The sequence below is a fragment of the Heteronotia binoei genome, chromosome 7 (genome assembly GCF_032191835.1).
Source record: "Heteronotia binoei isolate CCM8104 ecotype False Entrance Well chromosome 7, APGP_CSIRO_Hbin_v1, whole genome shotgun sequence".
Classification (NCBI taxonomy): domain Eukaryota; kingdom Metazoa; phylum Chordata; class Lepidosauria; order Squamata; family Gekkonidae; genus Heteronotia; species Heteronotia binoei.
This window is the reverse complement of record NC_083229.1, coordinates 5,213,007-5,225,470: the sequence shown is the minus strand read 5'-3', so window position 1 is coordinate 5,225,470 and position 12,464 is coordinate 5,213,007. Positions and strand designations below refer to the sequence as shown.

The 12,464-nt window shown below is 49.0% G+C and overlaps 1 protein-coding gene across 1 annotated transcript in view; it reads right to left on the bottom strand.

Annotated features, from left to right (window-relative positions):
* LOC132574920 (rho GTPase-activating protein 39-like) overlaps positions 1-12,464 on the bottom strand; it is a 357,248-nt gene that overhangs the window by 151,124 nt on the left and 193,660 nt on the right.

Here is a 12,464-nt window from a genome sequence, read left to right as displayed (position 1 = left end):
GAAAGCCAGGGCTTTCAAGAGGGGATTGGATGAACATACAGAGCACAGCTCCATCAGTGGCTCTTAGCCACAGCGTATTGTTGGAACTCTGTCTTCTTGGTGCTTGGGGGGGGGGGGCACAATGGGAGGGCTTCTAGTGTCCTGGCCCCATTGGTTGACCTCCTGATGACACTTTTTTTTTTTTTTTGCCACTGTGTGACCCAGAGTGTTGGACTGGATGGGCCATTGGCCTGATCAAACATGGCTTCTCTTATGTTCTTATGTGACGCAGAGTGTGATCCAACATGGCTTCTCTTATGTTCCCAGCAGAATGTGACACAGAGTGTTGGACTGGAGGGGCCATTGGCCTGATCCAACAAGGCTTCTCTTATGTTCTTATGTGACACAGAGTGTTGGACTGGATGGGCCATTGGCCTGATCCAACATGGCTTCTCTTATGTTCTTATGTGACACAGAGTGTTGGACTGGATGGGCCATTGGCCTGATCCAACATGGCTTCTCTTATGTTCTTATGTGCCCGATGTGTTGACGACAGACCTGAGCAAAATGCTTTTTTTCCTCAGTACTGAATAGGCATTGTTAAAAGAGGTTAGTGCTGAAATGGAGAAACAGAGAGAAGGCGGCCTCTCTGCCAGATTAAAAAAACAGGGCCGCAAAGCATGCTGGGATCCAGGCGATCCAGCACAGGCGTCGGGAACAGTGTCTCCTCTTGTGCAGACATTATCATTGCAATCAAAAATCAATTTATAATTTGCACAGCTCCTGCCTCTTGGGTTTCCAGAGGAATGTCAACAACCAGCGGGCTTTTTTGGCTGCGGGTTTTTTGTTAGGATACAATTGCTCCTGGACCTTCACTAAAGACCTGAGAAGGGACTGTGGTTATACAGCAGAGCCTCTGCTTTGCATGCAGAAAGTCCCGGGTTCAGATCCCAGCTAAAAAGAGCAGCTGGTAGATGATGGGAAAGACCTCTGGGCCCGAGAGCCCGGAGAGCGGCTGCCAGTTTGAGTAGACTAGACTCACCTCAATGGACTGAGGGTCTGATTCGCTATAAGGCAGCTTCACATGTATACTCATTTGAGACGGGGGGTGTGGGTCTTTCAGTCATATTGCCTATGGTGTCAAGACAGAGGCAGGCACAGCTCAGAAGCAGAGCGTCTGCTTGGCATACAGAAGGTCCCAAGTTCAATCCCTGGCACCTCCAGTAAAAAGGATCAAAAGAAAGAGGCGATTCAGAAGGCCTCTGACTGAGTCCCTGGAGAGCTGCTGCAGTCTGAGTAGACATTATTGACCTTGGTGAACCGATGCTCTGATTCGGTATAAAGAATAGAAAAACTAGAGAGAAGTCACTCAAGATTGCAACCAGTAAGCAACCCAAAAGGACAAAGCAGTCGACAAGAGCACCTTTAAGACCAACTAAGTTTTATTCAGAATGGAAGCTTTTGTATGCTCTTAAGCCGACTTCATCAGACCAAATGGGAATGGCAAGCAGCAATTCTTAATATAAGTGGGCTGTGTGGAATCGTGGGAACGTTTCTAGCAGATTAAAAGAATCGCAAATAGGAATCTGTGTTTGTTAGTGTTAGGACAGAGCAGGGCTGAAAAAACACTGGGGGGTGAAAAGAAGCAGACTGCTGTGGCAGGTGCGAGGTGCCATAAATCTAGGTAACATTCTGATTTTGTTAGTTTAAATAGAGGGCCTGGTTTCTGAAGAGATTATAACATCCATATAGTTTGCCATTAGAAGAAAAAGGAAGACATTAAAATACAGCGGAGGACGGGTTGGTATATGCAATAAGACAACCAGCCAATATCCCCCATTTGAGTATGTCAATACAAAAAAACCCAAATATTCTGATACACTGTTCTAAAAGAGAAATAATAGAAGTTAGCCCTTAGAAAAACGGGGTGCATTAAAGCATAGTGGGAGGTGGGTTAGTATATGTAATGAGACAAACAGCCCACCTATAACCAAAAGGGTTATAGTGACATGATTACGATGATATAATGCGCTACAATAAAAAAAATTTATAGGGGAAAAACAGTAATACTTGTACATCTAAATATGGAACACTCTCAATACAATACTGTCCATTCAAATTCCAGTGGTAGAGTTCCAACGTACAGGAGGTCGACTTCATATCCTGTTTCGAAGTTTCTTCCAGCAAAGGTGCCCTCTGCGTTCATTTCTTCAATGGAGACTACTCCAGTAATTCTAAGAACTTTCCAAATGAAAGGTGTGGGGTTTCTGACGCAATTTCACTCCCTGTCGTCATGAGTTAATTAAGTGTTTGTGTAAAATGCATGCTGATGTTTAGCCAGGGAGTAGGTAGAGCCAATGAGAAAGTGTGCACGTACTTCCCGCCAAGGCTGGGTGTCAATATGCACAGTGACCATCGAGGGAGAGCCCTAATAGGCTAATCCATATATTTGGGTGGTGGTCTGAGGGAAACCATCTGGTCAGTTTTATTGCCCTTTGTGTGAAGCCCTTGGATCTCCCTGCAGTTGAAGTTAGGACTCGAGAGAGTCGAGATGTAGCCTAGAAGCTAGACAGGATATTGAATCCTTCTTTGTTTTCTAGAAACCCCAGTCATACCTTTTCCTCATGAGTAAAGCAAACTACTTTGATTCTTAAGCTAAACCGTGTGCCTGGCTGTTATTTGGGGCTATCTCCATGTTACTCTGCTAATAGTATATCTAAATCCCAACAAAAGGCAACTTCAAGCTCTTCCTCCTTCGATAGTTAAGTTACACTTCATGCAGCACATTCAAAAATAGACGACAGTCTCCTTGTCTTTCAAAGAGGCAACAGGTCAGTTACGGCTCAAGGAATTATATTATAACGTGAATGGACTCAATATTGTATTGAGAGTGTTCCATATTTAGATGTACAAGTATTACTGTTTTTCCCCTATAAAACTATTTATTGTAGTGCATTATATCATACTATAGGAGCCCCGCGGCACAGAGTGGTAAAGCTGCAGTACTGCAGTCTGAACTCTCTGCTCACGACTTGAGTTCGATCCCCGGCGGAAGCTGGGTTTTCAGGTAGCCGGCTCGAGGTTGACTCAGTCTTCCATCCGTCTGAGGTCGGTCGAATGAGTCCCCAGCTTGCTGGGGGGGAAGTGTAGATGACCGGGGAAGGCAAGGGCAAACCACCCCGTCAAAAGTCTGCCGTGAAAATGTTGTGAAAGCAACGTCACCCCAGAGTCGGAAACAACTGGTGCTTGCACAGGGGACTACCTGTATCTTTTTATATCATAGTAATTGTGCCACTATAACCCTTTTGGGTTGTTTATTGGTGGCTGATTCGGTGGAAGGCAGCCTACCACAGGAATATCCGCAGCTAGCAACAAACGGCAAGTTTCTACATTCCACATTTATCATAAAAATACAGAAGAGACCTGCAGGATCAGACCGGTGGTCCATCCAGTCCAGCGTCCTGCCCCCACACAGTGGCCAAGAGTTTCTGTCTGTTGTGGCAACAACAGAGCAGAGGTCGAGGCACGATCAGACCATCCAGTCCAGAATCCTGACCCCCCACACTGTATCCCCCAACCAGCTGCCCTGGAGGGCCAACTAACAGCCTCCCATATCCCATCCACCCTTTCAGGAGTCCAGGGTTTTATCCATGCCTCTCCTGTCTCCTCATTTACCTTCACAGCAACCCTGCAAGAGTCAATCAGGCTGAGAAAGGATGCCAGACCCAATCAGCTTCATACGGCGGAGGGGGTGGGACTTGAACCCAGGTTTCCCTGTTCCCAGGCCTCATTTTGGACAGGAGCTCACAGGAGCAGAGCTCTGGAACCTAAATTTTATTGTGCTCTTTCTTTATCCCACACCCCCAATACTTGCTTCTGGGCTCAATTGTTCAACACACACACACACACACACCCATGAGAATTTTGCTGAACTCTGAGATTTGACAAACTTTCTAAAATTTCCCCCTACAAAAAATGGAGTAATAACCAAAACATCTAAAGCAGACAGATGGAAATCTTCATCATGACACTGGGGCCGCATAGGAGAAAGTAATTTAAAAAGTATGATAGGAGTAAGGTTTGATGATGACAATTCTAATTCAAGAAGCATTTTAAGGTAGATATTGAGCTGATATAATTCAGTACACCTTCCGGTGATGTCAGCGGTCTGTGGCATGTGCAAATGAGTTACGCAGATGAGTTGTGCTAATGAGTTCCAGCACCTCTTTTTCTATGAGTTCCAGCACCTCCTTTTCTGCCTGTTCCTAGTCTAGAGAGCTCCTAGTCTAGAGACTGTTCCTAGTCTAGTATAGAGACCCCTTCCTGTTCCTAGTCTAGAGAGCCAGTTTGGTGTAATGGTGAAGTGCGCGGACTCTTATCTGGAAGAACCGGGTCTGATACCCCCACTCCTCCAATTGCAGCTGCTGGAATGGCCTTGGGTCAGCCATAGCTCTCACAAAGCTGTCCTTGAAAGGGCAGTTTCTGTCAGAGCTCTCTCAGCCCCACCCACCTCACAGGGTGTCTGTTGCGGGGGAAGGAGATAAAGAAGATTGCGAGCCACTCAGACACTGATTCAGAGAGAAGGGAAGGGTATAAATCTGCAGTCTTCTTTGACCGCTCTGAGTCTCTGTCCTTAAAAGGGCAGCTGCTGTGAGAGCCCTCGCCAGCCCCACCCACCTCACAGGGTGTCTGTTGTGGGGGAGGAAGGTAAAGGAGATTGTGAGCCGCTCTGAGACTCTTCGGAGTGGAGGGCAGGATATAAATCCAGTATCTTCATCTACCTCACAGGGTGCCTGTTGTGGGGGGGGGGAAGGTAAAGGAGATTGTGAGCCGCTCTGAGACTCTTTGGAGTGGAGAGCGGGATATAAATCCAATATCTTCATCTTCCTCACAGGGTATCTGTTGTGGGGGGGAGGTAAAGGAGATTGTGAGCCGCTCTGAGACTCTTCGGAGTGGAGGGCGGGATATAAATCCAATATCTTCATCTACCTCACAGGGTGTCTGTTGTGGGGGAAGAAGGGAAAGGAGATTGTGAGCTGCTCTGAGACTCTTCGGGGTGGAGGGCGGGATATAAATCCAATATCTTCATCTACCTCACAGGGTGCCTGTTGTGGGGGGAGGAAGGGAAAGGAGATTGTGAGCTGCTCTGAGACTCTTCGGGGTGGAGGGCGGGATATAAATCCAATATCTTCATCTACCTCACAGGGTGTCTGTTGTGGGGGAGGAAGGTAAAGGAGATTGTGAGCCGCTCTGAGACTCTTCGGAGTGGAGGACGGGATATAAATCCAATATCTTCTTCCTCTACTTCTTATGGGCCAGTCCAGTTGCTGCAGATTTTACCATCATGTAAATGCCTGGTGGAAGAGTGCCATTTTGCAGGCCGTGTGGAACTGTGGAAGCTCTCGCAGGGCCCTAACCTCCTCCGGCAACTCATTCCCACCAGCTAGGGGCAGCAACGGAAAAGGCCCTGGCTCTCGTTGATTTGAGCCTCGCGTCTCTGATGCTGGGGACTGTCGACAGGTTTTGAGACCCGGACCGAAATGCTCGCTGGGGCATATGCGGGGTAAAGCAGTCCCTAAGGCATGTAGAACCCTGGCCATATAGGGCTTTAAAGGTCATGACCAGCACCTTTTAGCAAATTTGGTACCCTATCACAGGGGTGGCCAACGGCAGCTCTCCAGATGTTTTTTTCGCCTACAATTCCCATCAGCCCCAGCCAGCATGGCCATGTTTGTAGGCAAAAAACATCTGGAGAGCTACCATTGGCCACCCCTGCCCTATCGGTAGCCGGTGAAGGGCTTTCAGCACAGGCTGAGTCTGTTCTCGTGGAGGAACTCCCATTAACAGCCTGGCTGCAGCATTCTGCACTAGCTGAAGTCGCCGGATTTGGGACAAGGGCAGCCCCGTGTAGAGAGCATTGCAGTAATCCAGCCTCGAGGCGACCGTCGCATGGATCGCCGTTGCCAAGTCGCCGCGTTCGCTTCAGCTACGAAACACCTCCTTTGAGCTGCGTGCAGACACTGATTTTGACACCAGAGCACGATGGCAATGAGACCACCATTCGGAACGCATCCCCGCCTATAGCCGTGACGCACAATTTGGGAGAGAAGATTTCCCCCTCTCCCGATGTCACAACCTGATTCTCACTCCTGCCTTCGGCTTACCTGGCTCGATCCCCTGGGCGTTCCTTGGACTGGGCGTTCCTTGGACTCTCCGGCTCTCCATTAACACCTGGACGCAGCTGAATAGCACACCTCTGCTAACGGGCTCTTCAGACTGCACTATGTGCCCTCGGCCTGCTGGGCAGGATCCGCGTGGCGGCTGCCCTCACACATTTCCGCAAGTGCCGTCGGAGAAGCGAGGAAAGATCCTTCCCCCGCGCCCCACCCCCGTACTGCAGAAAGCCACCTGTTGCCTCCTCCCAGCTGATCTTTAATTACCAGTAACACTGATCTGCTAATTGCTATTATTAATTATATTAATGATCCCTGTTTGCAGCCTCCAGCGGATTGCTTAAGGCAAGAGGCTGAACCGCAGCTCCGACCACAAGCAGCAATAAAGCGGTGCACCTCCTACCTGGTTTCTGGGCCTCGGGAATGAGGCAGGAGGCACCCGGGTTTTCGCCAGCAGTCGCTGATCAGAAAGAAGAAGACGAAGAAGAAGAAGAAGAAGAAGAAGAAGAAGAAGAAGAAGAAGAAGAAGAAGAAGAAGAAGAAGAAGAAGAAGAAGAAATTGGAGTATATCCCACCTTCCACTCTGACTCTCAGAGCGGCTTACAATCTTCTTTATCTTCCTCCCCCACCACAGACACCCTGTAAGGTAGGTGGGGCTGAGAGGGCTCTCACAGAAACTGCCCTCTCACAGACGAAGACTGCAGATTTATAGCCCGCCCTTCTCTCTGAATCAGAGACCCAGAGTAGCTTACAATCTCCTTTATCGTCCTCCTCCACAACAGACACCCTGTGAGGTGGGTGAGGCTGAGAGAGCTCTCACAACAGCTGCCCTTTCAAGGAAAACTCCTGCAATAGCTATTGCTGACTCAAGGCCGTTCTAGCAGCTGCAAGTGGAGGAGTGGGGAAATCAAACCCGGTCCTTCCAGATAAGAGAGCTCTGGCTGACACAAGGCCATTCCAGCAGGTACAAGTGGAGGAGTGGGGAATCAAACCCGGTTCTCCCAGATAAGAGAGCTTGGCTGACCCAAGGCCATTCCAGCAGCTGCAAGTGGAGGAGAGGGGAATCCAACCTGGTTCTCCCAGATAAGACAGCTACGGCTGACCCAAGGCCATTCCAACAGATGCAAGTGGAGTAGTGCGGAATCAAACCCAGTTCTCCCAGATAAGAGAGCTCTGTCTGACCCAAGGCCATTCCAGCAGCTGCAAGTGGAGTTGTGGGGAATCAAACTCGGTTCTCCCAGATAAGAGAGCTCTGGCTGACCCAAGGCCATTCCAGCAGGTGCAAGTGGAGGAGTGGGGAATCAAACGCGGTTCTCCCAGATAAGAGAGCTCTGGCTGACTGAAGGCCATTCCAGCAGCTGCAAGTGGAGGAGTGGGGAATCAAACCTGGTTCTCCCAGATAAGAGAGCTCTGGCTGACCCAAGGCCATTCCAGCAGCTGCAAGTGGAGTTGTGGGGAATCAAACTCGGTTCTCCCAGATAAGAGAGCTCTGGCTGACCCAAGGCCATTCCAGCAGGTGCAAGTGGAGGAGTGGGGAATCAAACGCGGTTCTCCCAGATAAGAGAGCTCTGGCTGACTGAAGGCCATTCCAGCAGCTGCAAGTGGAGGAATGGGGAATCAAACCCGGTTCTCCCAGATAAGAGAGCTCACCGACTCTGGGGTGACGTCGCATCACGTTTTCATGGCAGACTTTATACAGGGTGGTTTGCCTTCCCCAGTCATCTACATTTCCTCCCCCCACCCCCACCCCCAGCAAGCTGGGTACTCATTTTACTTCCTTTGGTAGGATGGAAGGCTCAGTCAACCTTGAGCCAACTACCTGAAACCAGCTTCCACCGGGATCGAACAAAGGTCATGAGCTTGGACTGCAATACGACAGCTGGCCACTCTGCACCAAGGGGCTCCTCTAAAACCAAGTAGGAAGGAAAGCTCCCTTGTGCAAACAGCAGTTGTTTCCGACTCTTTCACAACGTTTTCACGGCAGACTTTTTACGGGGTGGTTTGCCCTTGCATTCCCCAGTCTTCTCCGCTTTCCCCCCAGCAAGCTGGGGACTCATTTCACTGACCTCGGAAGGATGGAAGGCTGAGTCAACCTCGAGCCAGTTACCTGAAAACCCAGCTTCCGCCGGGGATCAAACTCAGGTCGTGAGCAGAGGGCTCCGACTGCAGTACTGCAGCTTTACCACTCTGCGCCACGGGGCTCTCAATACGATTCTGAGCCAACCCACAAATGGGACAGTGTCTCTCCCCAATTATTCTGCTTCTGGCCAAGTATCCAATATCTTTGTCTGGGCTAACGTAAAATCCCTGTGTGTGCTAATGTGGGTTCGCTCAGAATTATATAGAGGCTTGCTTTTCACGTGACGCCCACCCCCATATTGAAATACTACAACATGCCTGACCTGTAAATTTTTCAATTTGTTTTTCAGTGTGTGCTCCTTGGCTTTAGGCCTCTATAGCAGAAATGCGTCTACCGTCCAGTGGCTTTTTATGAGATATTCTGTTACATGATCCGTGTTCAGTTGATGTGCAGTTTCTACAGGTTGGATTTAAGCATCTCTGTGTACCTAATCTTGTTTTTCATCGTGAATTGTTACGTGTGTAATAAATACTTTATTTTACAATGTGCTATACTCGGCCTTCGGAGTGCCCATGCCATCTTATACTGTCACCTATCAAGATCTTTACTGTCTTCTCAAGACCAACAGCTGCTCCCCAAGGTCTTTTGCACCATCTATTGCCTCGTCCCAGGGGTCATTTCATAGAAAAAGAGGTGCTGGAACTCATTAGCACAACTCATTTGCATAACTCATTTGCATATGCCACGTACCCGACACTGCCAAAAGGTGTACTCAATTATAGTAGCACAGCATTTTACTTCTTCACCCAAAGGGTGATTAACATGTGGAATTCACTGCCACAGGAGGTGGTGGCGGCTACAAGCATAGCCAGCTTCAGGAGGGGGTTAGATAAAAATATGGAGCAGAGGTCCATCAGTGGCTACTAGCCACAGTGTGTATGTATATGTGTGCGTGTGTGTGTATATATATAATTTTTTTGGCCACTGTGTGACACAGAGTGTTGGACTGGATGGGCCATTGGCCTGATCCAGCATGGCTTCTCTTATGTTCTTATGTGACACAGAGTGTTGGACTGGATGAGTCATTGGCCTCATCCAACAGGGCTTCTCTTATGTTCTTCTGTGACGCAGAGTGTTGGACTGGATGGGCCATTGGCCTGATCCAACAGGGCTTCTCTTATGTTCTTATGTGACACAGAGTGTTGGACTGGATGAGTCATTGGCCTGATCCAACAGGGCTTCTCTTATGTTCTTATGTGACACAGAGTGTTGGACTGGATGGGCCATTGGCCTGATCCAACATGGCTTCTCTTATGTTCTTATGTGACACAGAGTGTTGGACTGGATGAGTCATTGGCCTCATCCAACAGGGCTTCTCTTATGTTCTTCTGTGACGCAGAGTGTTGGACTGGATGGGCCATTGGCCTGATCCAACAGGGCTTCTCTTATGTTCTTATGTGACACAGAGTGTTGGACTGGATGAGTCATTGGCGTGATCCAGCATGGCTTCTCTTATGTTCTTATGTGACACAGAGTGTTGGACTGGATGGGCCATTGGCCTGATCCAACATGGCTTCTCTTATGTTCTTATGTGACACAGAGTGTTGGACTGGAGGGGCCACTGGCCTGATCCAACATGGCTTCTCTTATGTTCTTATGTGACACAGAGTGTTGGACTGGATGAGTCATTGGCCTCATCCAACAGGGCTTCTCTTATGTTCTTCTGTGACGCAGAGTGTTGGACTGGATGGGCCATTGGCCTGATCCAACAGGGCTTCTCTTATGTTCTTATGTGACACAGAGTGTTGGACTGGATGAGTCATTGGCCTGATCCAACAGGGCTTCTCTTATGTTCTTATGTGACACAGAGTGTTGGACTGGATGGGCCATTGGCCTGATCCAACATGGCTTCTCTTATGTTCTTATGTGACACAGAGTGTTGGACTGGATGAGTCATTGGCCTCATCCAACAGGGCTTCTCTTATGTTCTTCTGTGACGCAGAGTGTTGGACTGGATGGGCCATTGGCCTGATCAACAGGGCTTCTCTTATGTTCTTATGTGACACAGAGTGTTGGACTGGATGAGTCATTGGCGTGATCCAGCATGGCTTCTCTTATGTTCTTATGTGACACAGAGTGTTGGACTGGATGGGCCATTGGCCTGATCCAACATGGCTTCTCTTATGTTCTTATGTGTGACACAGAGTGTTGGACTGGATGGGCCATTGGCCTGATCCAACATGGCTTCTCTTATGTTCTTATGTGACACAGAGTGTTGGACTGGATGAGTCATTGGCCTCATCCAACAGGGCTTCTCTTATGTTCTTCTGTGACGCAGAGTGTTGGACTGGATGGGCCATTGGCCTGATCCAACAGGGCTTCTCTTATGTTCTTATGTGTCACAGAGTGTTGGACTGGATGAGTCATTGGCCTGATCCAGCATGGCTTCTCTTATGTTCTTATGTGACACAGAGTGTTGGACTGGAGGGGCCATAGGCCTGATCCAACAGGGCTTCTCTTGTGTTCTTATGTGACGCAGAGTGTTGGACTGGAGGGGCCACTGGCCTGCTCCAACATGGCTTCTCTTATGTTCTTATGTACTTTAAAAGGCTTCTTGAATTAGAATGATCATAAAACCTTCCTCCCATCAAACTTTTAAAATTCCTTTCTCCTATGTGGATGCAGTGGCAGGATGAAGATTTCTCTCTCTCCGCTTTATATGTTTTGCTTATTTTCCCTTTTTCTGCGGGGAGGAAATATTAGAAAGTTTGTCATATCTTAGAGCTCAGCAGAATTCTCACAGGGGGTTTGAACAATGGAGCCCAGAAGCAAGTATTTTGGGGGAGGGGGTGCTAAGAAAGAAAGAGCGCAATAAAATTTAGAGTTTCCCTGAGCTCTGTTCCTGAGAGCTCTTGCCCAAAATGAGGCCTGCCGGATCCTTTTTGTGTGCCGATGCCGGGGAATTTAACCTGGGGCTTCTATATGCCAAGCAGACGCTCTATCTCTGAATCATGGCCCCTCCCCACAAGAGTCATGGCCCCTCCCCCACAAGAGCAGGGGTGTCAGGCTTGTTTGTTATGAGGGCCGGATCTGGCATAAATGAGACCTTGTTAGGCCAGGCCGGCCATGTCAGACTGGGCCATACATGTACCTATTTAAGATTAGGTAGCAGAAGAAGATGATGATATTGGATTTATATCCGCACTCCACTATGAAAAGTCTCAGAGCGGCTCACAATCTCCTTTCCCTTCCTCCCCCACAACAGACACCCTGTGAGGAAGATGAAGATATTGGATTTATATCCCGCCCTCCACTCTGAAGAGTCTCAGAAAGGCTCACAATCTCCTTTACCTTCCTCCCCCCACAACAGACACCCTGTGAGGTAGATGAAGATACTGGATTTATATCCCGCCCTCCACTCCGAAGAGTCTCAGAGCGGCTCACAGTCTCCTTTCCCTTCCTCCCCCACAACAGACACCCTGTGAGGTAGATGAAGATATTGGATTTATATCCCGCCCTCCACTCCGAAGAGTCTCAGAGCGGCTCACAGTCTCCTTTCCCTTCCTCCCCACAACAGACACCCTGTGAGGTAGATGAAGATATTGGATTTATATCCCGCCCTCCACTCCGAAGAGTCTCAGAGCGGCTCACAGTCTCCTTTCCCTTCCTCCCCCACAACAGACACCCTGTGAGGTAGATGAAGATATTGGATTTATATCCCGCCCTCCACTCCGAAGAGTCTCAGAGCGGCTCACAGTCTCCTTTCCCTTCCTCCCCCACAACAGACACCCTGTGAGGTAGATGAAGATATTGGATTTATATCCCGCCCTCCACTCCGAAGAGTCTCAGAGCGACTCACAATCTCCTTTACTTCCCCCCACCACACAACAGACACCCTGTGAGGTAGATGTAGATGTTGGATTTATATCCCGCCCTCCACTCTGAAGAGTCTCAGAGTGGCTCACAATCTCCTTTTCCTTCCTCGCCCACAAGAGACACCCTGTGAGGTAGATGAAGATATTGGATTTATATCCCGCCCTCCACTCCAAAGAATCTCAGAGCGGCTCACAATTTCCTTTACCTTCCCCTCCCCCACAACAGACACCCTGTGAGGTGGGTGGGGCTGAGAGGGCTCTCACAGCGGCTGCCCTTTCAAGGACAACCTCTGCCAGAGCTGTGGCTGACCCAAGGCCATGCTAGCAGGTGCAAGTGGAGGAGCGGGGAATCAAACC